The 11,558-nt window shown below is 38.4% G+C and overlaps 1 long non-coding RNA gene across 4 annotated transcripts; it reads right to left on the bottom strand.

Annotated features, from left to right (window-relative positions):
• Nucleotides 1-3,446: 3,446 nt before the first annotated feature.
• LOC144992064 (uncharacterized) lies at nt 3,447-10,385 on the bottom strand. 4 transcript variants are annotated; one of them, XR_013655848.1, is made up of 5 exons: nt 10,325-10,385; nt 9,161-9,260; nt 9,043-9,081; nt 7,634-7,848; nt 3,447-7,553 (listed from the first exon to the last, which is right to left on the bottom strand). It is a non-coding gene; the product is annotated as an uncharacterized LOC144992064 (long non-coding RNA). The 4 variants fall into 4 exon arrangements; XR_013655849.1 differs by lacking the exon at nt 9,043-9,081 and having other exon boundaries at nt 3,452-7,553; nt 10,325-10,384; XR_013655851.1 differs by lacking the exons at nt 9,043-9,081; nt 9,161-9,260; nt 10,325-10,385 and having other exon boundaries at nt 3,456-5,467; nt 7,472-7,553; nt 7,634-7,980.
• Between the last annotated feature and the right edge of the window lie 1,173 nt (nt 10,386-11,558).

Here is an 11,558-nt window from a genome sequence, read left to right as displayed (position 1 = left end):
TTTACAACTAGTAGAAGTAAAGCTAATAGTCCCAAGCTAACATCAGCGGCAAAAGATAAATGGCAGCGATATTTGAGTTATGCAGCTGCACAGTTTGGGGGCAGATGCAGCTCAGACGAGGAAAACAAAGATGTAGATGAGGTGGTAAGGAAGAGCAGAGCAGGGAGACTTTAACCTGCTCCTGATTTAACCTCGGCTCCTGATCCACCATTATTTGAACAAATACTCAGAAATAACGTTTTAGTCTTAAATTATTTTATAAATGTCCTCCATTTTCAGAAAAATGCTAAAAACCTTTTTAAAAACACAATTTTAATTGGAGTTGGTCCTTAAAGCATCCCAGCCAGTAGATTAAAAGCTAACATAGAACGTTAGCATGAAAAGATTCCCATTGACAGGTGGCAGGAATGTTACTTATGGTCTTTAGTGTGATGAATATCTTTGTGGGTCTGAACTTATGTGTTTTTTGTTTTGTATTTTCCAGAATACCAGAGCTCACAGTCACTGCTGCCCACAGATCTGCCTGACTCATTTCTTCTAGTCTTCGGATACATCTATGCTCTAGATCTACAGAACCCCAAAAAACCTGAACTTGCCTTCACAGTTATTCAGAACGCTGTCATGTGCCTTGAGACAACAAACCACTGAAAGGACATTTATTGAAGCAGGAGAATTTCGTTCAGTGAGTCTTCCAGAATGGACTATTTGTTGGTTTAAGTGTTATGCCAGTAATGTTTTTGTTGTGATCATTTGCTTTTTCTGCCGTACAATACAAAACCAACACTTTTTGTCAATATGTTGTGTTGCACTCTTATAATGCAGTTTTATTGCACTGATTGTTTCTTCATCCTCTTGATATTTGTGCTTTATTTTTTTTTTAAATGTCATCAATAGACACTGAAATTGCTAAAGATTTCTTCATTTGTCCGCCCAAGTCTCCTCAGAGATATTATATCTGCAATCGTAATCCTTGACAACCTATTGTTGGCAATAGTCAACTGCTTTTTGGGGCACAAAACACAAGACTGAAAATGGTTTGGAAGTTTGCTCCAACTTATCTGCAATAAGGCAGCTGTCACTGCTCCATCAGTGACGTCAAGGCTGCAGTAAATGCAGAGGGTTGCTTTCTCTGTCCCAGTAACAGTTGGTAAAACTTCTCTTTTCTTGACTGCATATGGTGAAACTTTTCTTTATGGTGAGTCTCATAATGGTGCTGAATACTATATTCTTTGAGCACTGCAACCTGTTGATGACATACAAAGCATGCAGATTTTGCATTAAGCATCCTGAACAAATAAAACTATTTCCATTTTTCCTGGAAAGCTTTGCAATCCCCTTCACTTTTTGACACCATTTTGGTCATTAGGGTTGCTCTCTTAGCAAAGATGGACTTTAATTCTTCATAAGCATTCATTAAGACGTCCAACGGCGCCTCTGTATGCTGCACCTTTCTTCTCTCCTTCACTTTCCATGGTGGATCATGAATTTGGTGATCAATTGACCGAGCTTCAGGGTGCACGTCCATCACTCCTGGAGCTCAGGGATTATCAGATGGCGAGTTAAACCTTTCTGGAACAGGGCGTAGGTCTTAAGAGGTTAAAGCATTTTTTCTACTGGAGAATAATCTTTGGTTTCAAATGAAGTCTTTTCCAGGAATAGCAGCAGCGACCTCCTCATATCTGAAACTTGAGGGAGAAAAAAACTGTCAGGCTGGTACCACCATATTACAAACAAATGCAATAATTGGAGTAAAATAAAAAAATAGACATTATCATGATCAATGAGATCATGATTTTATTATTGCTATATTCAACAATTCCTAAACAATTCTTTATAAACATTATCTTTACAAATTTAGAATTATTTTTTTGGAAGATAAATTATTTTGATGTTTCATGTCAAAGTCAAAGAATTTTCAAGGACACCGCAGGGAGTTGAACCCCGTCTGGCTAAAGCCAGAGTACCATCTACCAGTGCCTTTTGCTTTTTTGACTGAACATGGAAACAAAACCTGTGTTCCAACCTGCATGCGACTTCAAATGATCAAACACACCTTAACTAATGATTAATCTATTAACTTTAAAATCTATCACAAATGACAGGTTTGTGTCACATGCTTGTTGAAATACAGTAAAAGAAACTGAACATTTGAACATGAACACATGCATTGAAAGAGAACAACAAAAAACAAGAACCTACCTTTTAAAATAGATATGCCATTTAACATGAAAGACAGCTATAAAAGAATGTTTCCCAGAAAATGTACTCCATCATGTTTCGACCCCCCCCCCCCTCAATTTTCACTAGAAACAAATCCAACGACGATTCCCCACCTTACAATAAACACCAGGCTGTCTCCAGCAGAAAACTCCCCCCCCCTCTAGGATGCACTGAATGAACAGAGGATCCCCTCGTGGTCACTGGAGTAAATTTGACTGACCACGGCCTTGACAGTAAATTTGGAAGTTTTAACAGATATGATCTATGATGGTTTCCCCCCTCTCTGTTGTGGGAGAAGTGACATGCTGCCTGAAGCCTCTGTCCGTCATCAGATTAAAAATGGATGAGGACTTCAGGATGTCTTCATTAAAATCTCCCATCACCACAACTGATTCAATTAGAGTTTCTAACCAAATGACCAAATCCTCGAGGTGCATCTAAACAGCACTACAGGAAAGGGGGGGCGATACACTGCAGCTATTTAGAGCCAGACTCCTGTAAACAACACACTCCAAATTAAGGTCTGGCTTGTCCAGAATCTGGTAGTCTCCTCCATCCGTACAGTAGATCCCAACCCCCCCATGTTGCTGGCTCTTCAGGCCAACTAATGCTGGGTTGGTTCCACTTGAGGAAAGCACAAAAATGGCTTGTAATTGTCATGGTTTGGGTTTATTTTGTATTGGTTTTTCCTTTATATCTTGTTCTGTCATGTTTGAAAGGTTTCCTGTTTTGTCATGTTCTTGAGTTTTACTTCCTCTGTCCCAATCTGCGCTGATCATGTTCACCTGTGTCTTGTCATTCCTGTCTGTATTTAAGTCTTCTCTCTGCCTTCCTCTTGTGCTGGTCCATTAATGTCTTAACGTCCTTAATGTCATCTAACGTCTTTATCGGCTCTTCCCTCATGTAAGTTTAGTTTTGTGTTCCTGCTCTGCAGCGCCTTTTGTTTAGAATAAACCCCTTGCCTTGGAACCGTGTGCCTCCGTTTCTGCATTTTGGGTCCTTCACAGCCCTCCCCACCTGACAGTAATACTTGTCATGACTCCCTGATGGAATACAAACGTTTAATATATAATGTATTTTTTTTAATAAATTGTGACATTTCTCAGCAATACAAACTAATTTGACATAAAAATACACCTTTGTGAATGGACAAGACGTTTTTATCATACGTTATGTTAGCAGAGAGCTGTTTTTTTTATTGGTGATGACTTGTCAACATGTACCACAACAGTTAAAATGTATTTACATGTTAAAGGAGACCAAAAAAAACATGTATCAATGTTTTCCCCCCCTAAAAACCTGATTACTATTTTCTATTTAAATAAAAAAAAAACATTTGTATTTAACAATGATCATTACAGGAATATTTTTTTTGTTACATTGTTCCCCTAAAATTTGGAAGCCTATTTTTAAGTACAAAGCATCTTTATCTCATTAGTAAAATGAAATACCCACCTGTCCACCTTCAATGAGGTTTGAACTGCTCCATTTGTCCTTTAAAGACTGATGGTTTTATTTAATTCTGCCCCAACGTGATTTTTTTAACAAGTTCACACACAAGGTTTTTTGAATTCGTCACCACATCAGTATGTAACAGGGCTCGACATAGCCATTTGTCCGCTGGCCCGGTCCTGTTTTTCGAGCAGTACGGACCACAAGACTTTATTTTTTACTTGTCCGCTCGGGCCACTAAAATATCTAACAATTAATACATTTTTCACCTTTTACAATAAAGTATATTTTGCGAAAACGTGTAGATTTACCTCGTCTTTATAATTCACTTTTTCTGCTAGTCCTGTGTGCAGACTTCAAGGGTTTCTATGGGAAACCTTTTATCACTCTTCTCCTCCTCTCCCACCTGCGCGCGCGGCTGTCACTGCCGAGCACCACGCAGCACGCGCTCACTCAATTTTTTTTTTCAAACTTTATTGAATGTAACAATTCAATACTAAACAATGTTAAACAGCAACAACGCAGGAACAAGCCAGTGGGTTATTATTACATTTTAGTCAGATATATTTAAACTGACACACATATCAGCGCGCCCCCTGGTGGTTTTTCACCGCGATGATCATAAATCCAACACCGTCACTGATGAGAGACTGAAGCATGTCAGAGATGTGGAAGACATGGCAGGAATAGATAGGAATATGTTAGATGGAGTGACGGGTGGAATTAGTGCTATGGACAGCAAGATATTTAATGAATGCATTGAAGATGAAACTGTATGCACTAAGCTTTAAGCTGAATGTCAAAGAATCAAAGGCAACTCAAAATACCTGAATCTCAGACTCAAATGGAGTATAAGGTCAAACTACTTAATTTTGTTTTTCTTTACAACACTGTAAGCAGTAAGTATTTCTAGTTAGCTGAATGATCTCAGTAATTTAATTGTATTTAATTTTTCAATTATTTAATTTAATTAGGTAACTAAAGTAACTAAAAAGTAAATGTAACTTTGCAACAGTAACAAAAAGCAGAACCTTAAGGCAGTCAGGGCAAAAAAGTCAATAAAACTTCTTAACTATTGACTAGGAACAAATGTGAAATAGCAGTGATTAGAAGCAGCATGAAAACTTCTTAACTAGTGTTACCTACTACACTGCAGCGCTCTCTTCAAAACATCTGAAACAGACTAGAGCAGATTTAAGTTTGATATGCTCTATTTTTAGTCATTGAAAAGTGTATAAATAAGTGCTAGATGTCACCAGAATGCACCAAATTGCACCATATTAAAATTTTCCGGGGGGGCATGCCCCCGGACCCCCCTAAAGTTGCAAGCACCTGCGGAGCGGCGGGTCTCGCTGTGCGCGGTGTCGGGCCAGTAACTTTCAAAAACTACTGGCCCTGTGGGCCAGTGCAAATTTCTGGGCTATGTCAACCCCTGTGTAAGCTAGATGAGCTTTTGTGTGTGTTACATGTCAATCATTGTAGGTTATGGGAAGCATTCCGGCATCTTCACTCAGTGAGAAAATGACAAAATACCACGTTGACTTGATTTCTTCATATCACAAAGAACACAGGTTTCAGTGACAGATGTCTGCTTTGCCATCCCGACTCTGCTGACGCTCACAGCATCTCCTCATCAGCTCAGTCATCTCCTGCTCCAGCTCCTTCTGAAGAAGACCTTTGACCCGCCTCGCTTCAGTTAGCTGTTGGAATCTGATCTTGTTCTTCACTTCACCTCTTCTCTTCTGGAGGAGACAGATCATCTCATTGAAGATCCTTCATGTTTCTGTCCTGGGGCCTGTTGCACAAAAGTAGAATTAAGACATCCGGGATAAATGACTGAGCTGAGCTCAATGAATCCAAAACATGTGCGTCCAGGCTTAATTGGTTGCACAAAGACCAAGCCAGGATGAGCAGACACGGATTCATCAAGCCAGGTGTAACCAATCCTGGATAGGTGCGCGCTCACGGCTCACTCAAACAGACCCCGCCGAAGATCACAGATAAACTGATTTACCATGGCAACTAAAGCCGCGTACCTTTCCCCGTCGGAAGCACAAATCCTCAAGGAGGCATACGAGGAGGTAAAAGATATAATTAAGAAGAAAGGCAACACCACCAGTGATAAAGCACACTCAAGATTTTTTTAAATTAAATTACCAGCCAATTGATTTTATGAAAATGTAACTTGTCATTTCAACCAGAAAATGTTATGTTTGTTAATCTTACGTGAATGAATCATGTCGATTGTACATAAAAATAATCCATTTAAAAGTTACTAATTTCAATCATGTTGATCCAACATGATACCGTTAAATTGGATACATTAGTAATCGCAAGGAATTGTGGGATTCCATTTTCTTTGTCTATCTGGGCAGATTGGGGTCTAAGTGTGAGTTTTTGTCCATGGGTTTTATTGTCTAGCTGTTTTACTCTGTTTTAACTAGTGATTTAAACTGATATGTTTTATTTCTTTTCTACACCATGAGTTAGAGTGTGGGAGAGGATGATGACCAAACCCCTTGTGCGGTAAACTGTACATGTAACTTAAAACAGAATTTGCGTTATTTGAGCTCCTGTCTTGTGGTGTGGGACACTACTGCGTATTTAATGTCTTTGATGTGAAAATTAAAAGACCCATTGGTTGAAACTTTGGAAAACTATATCAATGTCAGATGTATAAATAAATTTAAAGCAAAAAATTAAGTTATATCAACATACATTGTGTTAGGTAGTCATACAAATTTAAGTTGAATAAACTTAATTTAATGAGGTGTGACCAATTGAAGTGATTCAATTAAGTTGGATCAACTTTTATCCTTTGAGAGTGAGCAACAATATTAATTTAAAGTTGGGTCCAACTGCAGTATTTAGATTGAATCAACTTAAATTTATTAGTTTGAACCTAAGTACATTAAGTAGGACCAATATGATTCATTTTTGTTCAAGTAACGCTGTCTAATCATGTGGAAATCATTTCCATAATTTTTTTATGTTCATTCAAAGTGAACGTTTTTGAGTGTAGTTTGCCTGCTTTGTTTTGTCCTTATTCAATAAAGGAACATAATGTTACACATTGCGTTTTCATATTTTAATGGAATGTGTATTATTTTGTATGACAGAGTACTAGGGCCCACTAAGGAAAAAAGGATACAGTCATATATTTATAAGGCTGGTTCTTTCTGCAGGAAAGCAAGATATTCTTTTTACAGTTTTGATAGTTATGAAAATGTGATACTTCATATTCTGGCACATCAGCATGTCTTCGTTTATGAAACCATACTGAAGGACAATTTCACGAAATGCCCCACATCTGTCATTTTAACAACTCTCCTCCTTTAAAACAACTGGTTACAATATTATGACTTGTCTTTCTTTCCCCTCTGTGGCCCTAATATTCTATCATTTTACATATAGCCTTATAGTCTGTGGGAAACTGTAAATTATCTAATGATAGCAACATCATCTAAAACTCATTATTTATCCAAAATGATTGAAATTAATGATCTCAAACGTTTAAATAATGACAGTGGGTCTAGTTATATGTGATAACAATATATAGTGAGCAATGAAATAACTATTGGTTTCCATTTGTGGCGACTGCTGACTGATATTAGGGATGAGATTAAATAGATCCTGGAATTTAGCCTGGTCTGGAGCAGGCTAGCTCCACAGAATAAATCTCCATGGTAATTTATACCATAACATATCCTCCTGCCCCCTATCCAGCTTTAGTGCAACCGGACTGGGGATCAATTGAGCCAGGATCACCAAGATATCCTGGTTTAATCCCTTATCCTACTTTTGTGCAACAGGCCCCTGGAGTCTCTGCAGGATTCGTTGTTGATTCTCTTGCAGCTGTCTCTGCTTCTCAGGGCTTTCTGCTACAGATGAGACGGTGTTACGTTCTTCCACAGAGCAGAGAGAACAGAATGTGATCAGTGTGACAGAACATCCTCATCACCTCATCATGACTGGAGGAGCAGATGTTCTCCTGCAGGTTCTTGGAGGGTTCCACCAGCTTGTGTTTCTTCAATGCAGCTGCTTTCAAATGAGGCTGAAGGTGTTCCTCCCAGGAAGGAGCAAGGCAGGTCAGACAGGACTTCAGGGCGTGTCGTATTTTCCAGTGCAGACGTCACAGACCACATCTGCTCCGCATCTCTAAGCAGCTTGAAGTTCCTGTGACCACAGTGGCACATATTAGTCAGAAGTTTAAGACCCACGGGACAGTAGCCAACCTCCCTGGACGAAGAGGAACATTGATGACAAACTGAGGAGACAGATAGTTGGAACTGTATCCAAAGAACCCAGAACGACCTCCAAAGACATTAAAGGTGAACTCCTAGATCAAGGTACATCAGTGTCACCATTCGTGGTTGTTTGAGCCAGAGTGGACTTCATGGGAGACGAACCAAGGAGGACACCACTGTTGAAAGGAAATCATCAAAAAGCCAGACTGGAATTTGCAAAAATGCATGTAGACAAGCCACAAAGCTTCTGGGAAAATGATGAGACCAAACTGGAGCTTTTTGGTAAGTAACATCAGCTCTATGTTGGTAGACTCAAAAATGAAGCATCCAACCAAAAGAACACTGTCCCTACTGTGAAACATGGAGGAGGCTCAGTTCTGTTTGGGGCTGCTTTGCTGCATCTGGAACAGGCTGTCTGGAAGTTATGAAGGTCAAATGAAATCTCCAGATGATCAAGGCATTCTGGGTTTTAATGTGCTGCCTAGTGTCAGAAAGCTTGGTCTCAGTCGCAGGTCATGGGTCTTCCAGCAGGACAACCATCCAAAACACAGCCAGAAACCCCAAGAACGGCTCAGAGAAAAGTGTTGGACCATTCTGAAGTGGATCCTATGAGCCCAGACCTGAATCCCATTGAACATCAGTGGAAGGAGCTGAAACATGCCATTTGGAGAAGACACCATCAAACCTGAGACAACTGGAGCGGTTTGCTGATGAGGAGGGGGCCAACATACCTGTGGACAGGTGCAGAAGGCTCATTGACAAACACAGAAACCGTTTCATTGCAATGATTGCCTCAAAAGGTTGTGGGTACCATCATTTTTGTCCAGCCCTATTTCATTAGGGTTTTTTTTAATAATTCTGTTAATCAACAACTCAAAAGTAATGGCTGATTGTGATTATTTAATTTTCAATAAATTTTACTTTTTTGTTACTTTTGAACGTTTCAAGTCATTTCAATGAGCATTGAGGACTTTCTTTAACTGGGGGGAACCAGCTATTTTGTCCACCGCTCTTGGCACCATCTAGTGGACAAAAAAAGTACTACACTCAGAGTCAACATAGCGAATAAATATGTAAATCTTTAAATATATCTGTTAATATAAATGTATTTGTAAATACTTACAAATAAAATTATTAAAATTATTTCTGGAAGATCCTCCTACTGAACAAGGACAGAACTTTAGACAAGAAAACATCCACAAAGACCTTCATGCAGCAATAAACCACATTAGGTTTCTCACTCCAGGCCACTGAAGAGGATGGATGCAGCTGAGGGCAGATGACATCAAGACTCTGTGCAGGCCGGTCCAGTTCCTCCACACCAGACTCTGTCCTCTGACTCTGGTTAGAGAATGTTAGAATGACATTGGGTATTTTTTTAACAAGCCCAAAAAGTACTTTGAACCTTGCTCCATCTACATCTAGATCCTTTTAAGAAGCCACTTAACAATAAAAAATAAAGAAAGTAAATTTGGATTTTTGATTCAGGAAAAATCTTATTTTTTATATCCTGTGTTCAATCACTCTTAGCTTTATATCAGAAAATTAAACCTAGGAACAAATGGAACATTTATCAACTTTACAAAGGAAGTTTCTTTAGTCTAAATCTTCTAATCAGTCAGCTCAGACTCAGCCGTGTGTTTAATGAGGAGCTCAGCAGACACATCCAGAGATTTCAGGTCAGTGAAATATGATGGAATTTTCAGATAAAGTCTGAACATGTGAGCAGGATCCAGCTTCATGTCCTGAACCACTGACACATGCTCCTGTAAAACAATTTGTTAAAAAAATGACTTCCATTGTCTTTGGAGGACTTAATAGCTGTCATTTAAAGGTGAGTGTTGCTCAGCACCCAGAACCATTGAAGTTACTAGACACAGAATGCCAGTCCACCTGCACTTCCCTGAAGAAAGAGCAGAAAGCCCCACATCTATACATCACTACACTCATTTTAAGTCATTTCTAGACAATGTTTGTTCAATTTGAAATTGTGTTAACTGAAGGTGAATCAAGTTAGTTTCTGGTAGCTGGTAATCAATAGTTAGGAAAAGATTGGATTCAATTCAGGAACCAAGATCAACGATTTACAGATCAAACCACATTTCTTAGCAGTTAAATGTGTTATGCTGGTGTTTGTCTTTGAACCGGATGTATGGAAATTAAAACAATGCATCTAAAATAATCAATTATCATTTTTTCAAACAAGAAATACAAACCAACAAATAAGTATATGAATAAAAACCATGACTTTGAAAGAAAGAAAAAATATTGAATAATCATGAATGTTGTGCTCTAAAGGTGGCTCTGGTGACTCACGGTTTGATATAGCTTTAAAGTAACTCTACAGCTAACAGTTAAAAACTGTTAAAGGTAAAAAATGCAGAAAATTAGTTTGCAAAACTCACACAGGCTTGCATGTCCGTCAACAGAACAGCGGTACGTCCATGAATTCAATCCGAACCTCCACTTCCTGTTTGTATTTTCTATTCCAGGTTCTGACAATTGGTTTTAAAACCGTCTTAAAGCCAAATCGATATGAAACGTGCATCAAACCACTTTAGCTACACATTTTTTTACCCTAACTACTGTCAGAATTTTTAACTGCTGATTTAATCTATTTGCAATCTTTGTTAGTTTCTCGTAGGAAATGTTTAGGTGTAACACACAACATCAATTGACGTCACACACTGTTGATTTTGGTCAATATTCTTGGAAAAATGTCCAATCCAATGTAAGTTTTGTGAAGATTAAAATATGTGCATGACTATTATATATTTTTATGACTAGTATGACCATCCACAGTGCTCACAAAGACCTTAAGCAGTGGTTGAAGTGTCTGCTTCATGTGCTCATTAGCACCATGCTCATCTAGTGGACAAAAAATGTACTACACTTAGAGCAGAAAAAGCCAATTATTGTGGTGCAGAAGCAATGATTTGTATTTAACGAATGAACGAATAAATATGTAAATCTATGTGATAAACATAAATGTTAACTACATTAACAGAGTCTGTAATAAAAAAATATGTAATGGTGCAGACATTTTAAAATTCAGAAACCATTTTCAAGTTGAAACTGCTTTTTTTGTACTCATTCAGTAAAGATTTAAGAACATTTTAGATTCATTGTTCCCAAATATTACTAACATTTTATTCACACTTGCTAAATACCTCATTCACTGCTGTAAAGGTTCAACACTTGTGTGTTTTCTTCAGATGTTGCCATTGTCATCACAGAAACTATGTGGTGGGACAAGAATGTCATTTCTATCCATTCGGTTTCTTCAGATCTGTCCGTTTAACAATTAACATGGATCCCTCCTATACCCAGCAGCACACGGACCTCGGCCTTCATCTATACACAGTCGTGTGTCAGTGACACGGGGACAGCAGTGACCCAGGTCACTCCAAAGTCATGCAGTGCAGACTTTCAGCATGGTTGTGTTATCATTCAAAGTCAAAGTCAGCTTTATTGTCAAGTATGTTGTATCCATAAGACATACAGCACAAATGAAATTGCTTTCCTCTCACTCCACAGTGCAAGCAGCATATAAAATAATAAATAAACGACTTAAAAAATAGATAAAAAGACAGTAATAGTCAGAGGAATAATAGTAGTCTAAACAGTGCTAAAGAACAG

Source organism: Oryzias latipes, chromosome 4, assembly GCF_053564925.1.
Source record: "Oryzias latipes strain Hd-rR chromosome 4, Olatipes_Hd-rR_3.1".
Classification (NCBI taxonomy): domain Eukaryota; kingdom Metazoa; phylum Chordata; class Actinopteri; order Beloniformes; family Adrianichthyidae; genus Oryzias; species Oryzias latipes.
The sequence above is the reverse complement of the archived record's forward strand: the minus strand, read 5'-3'. Positions and strand labels throughout refer to the sequence as shown.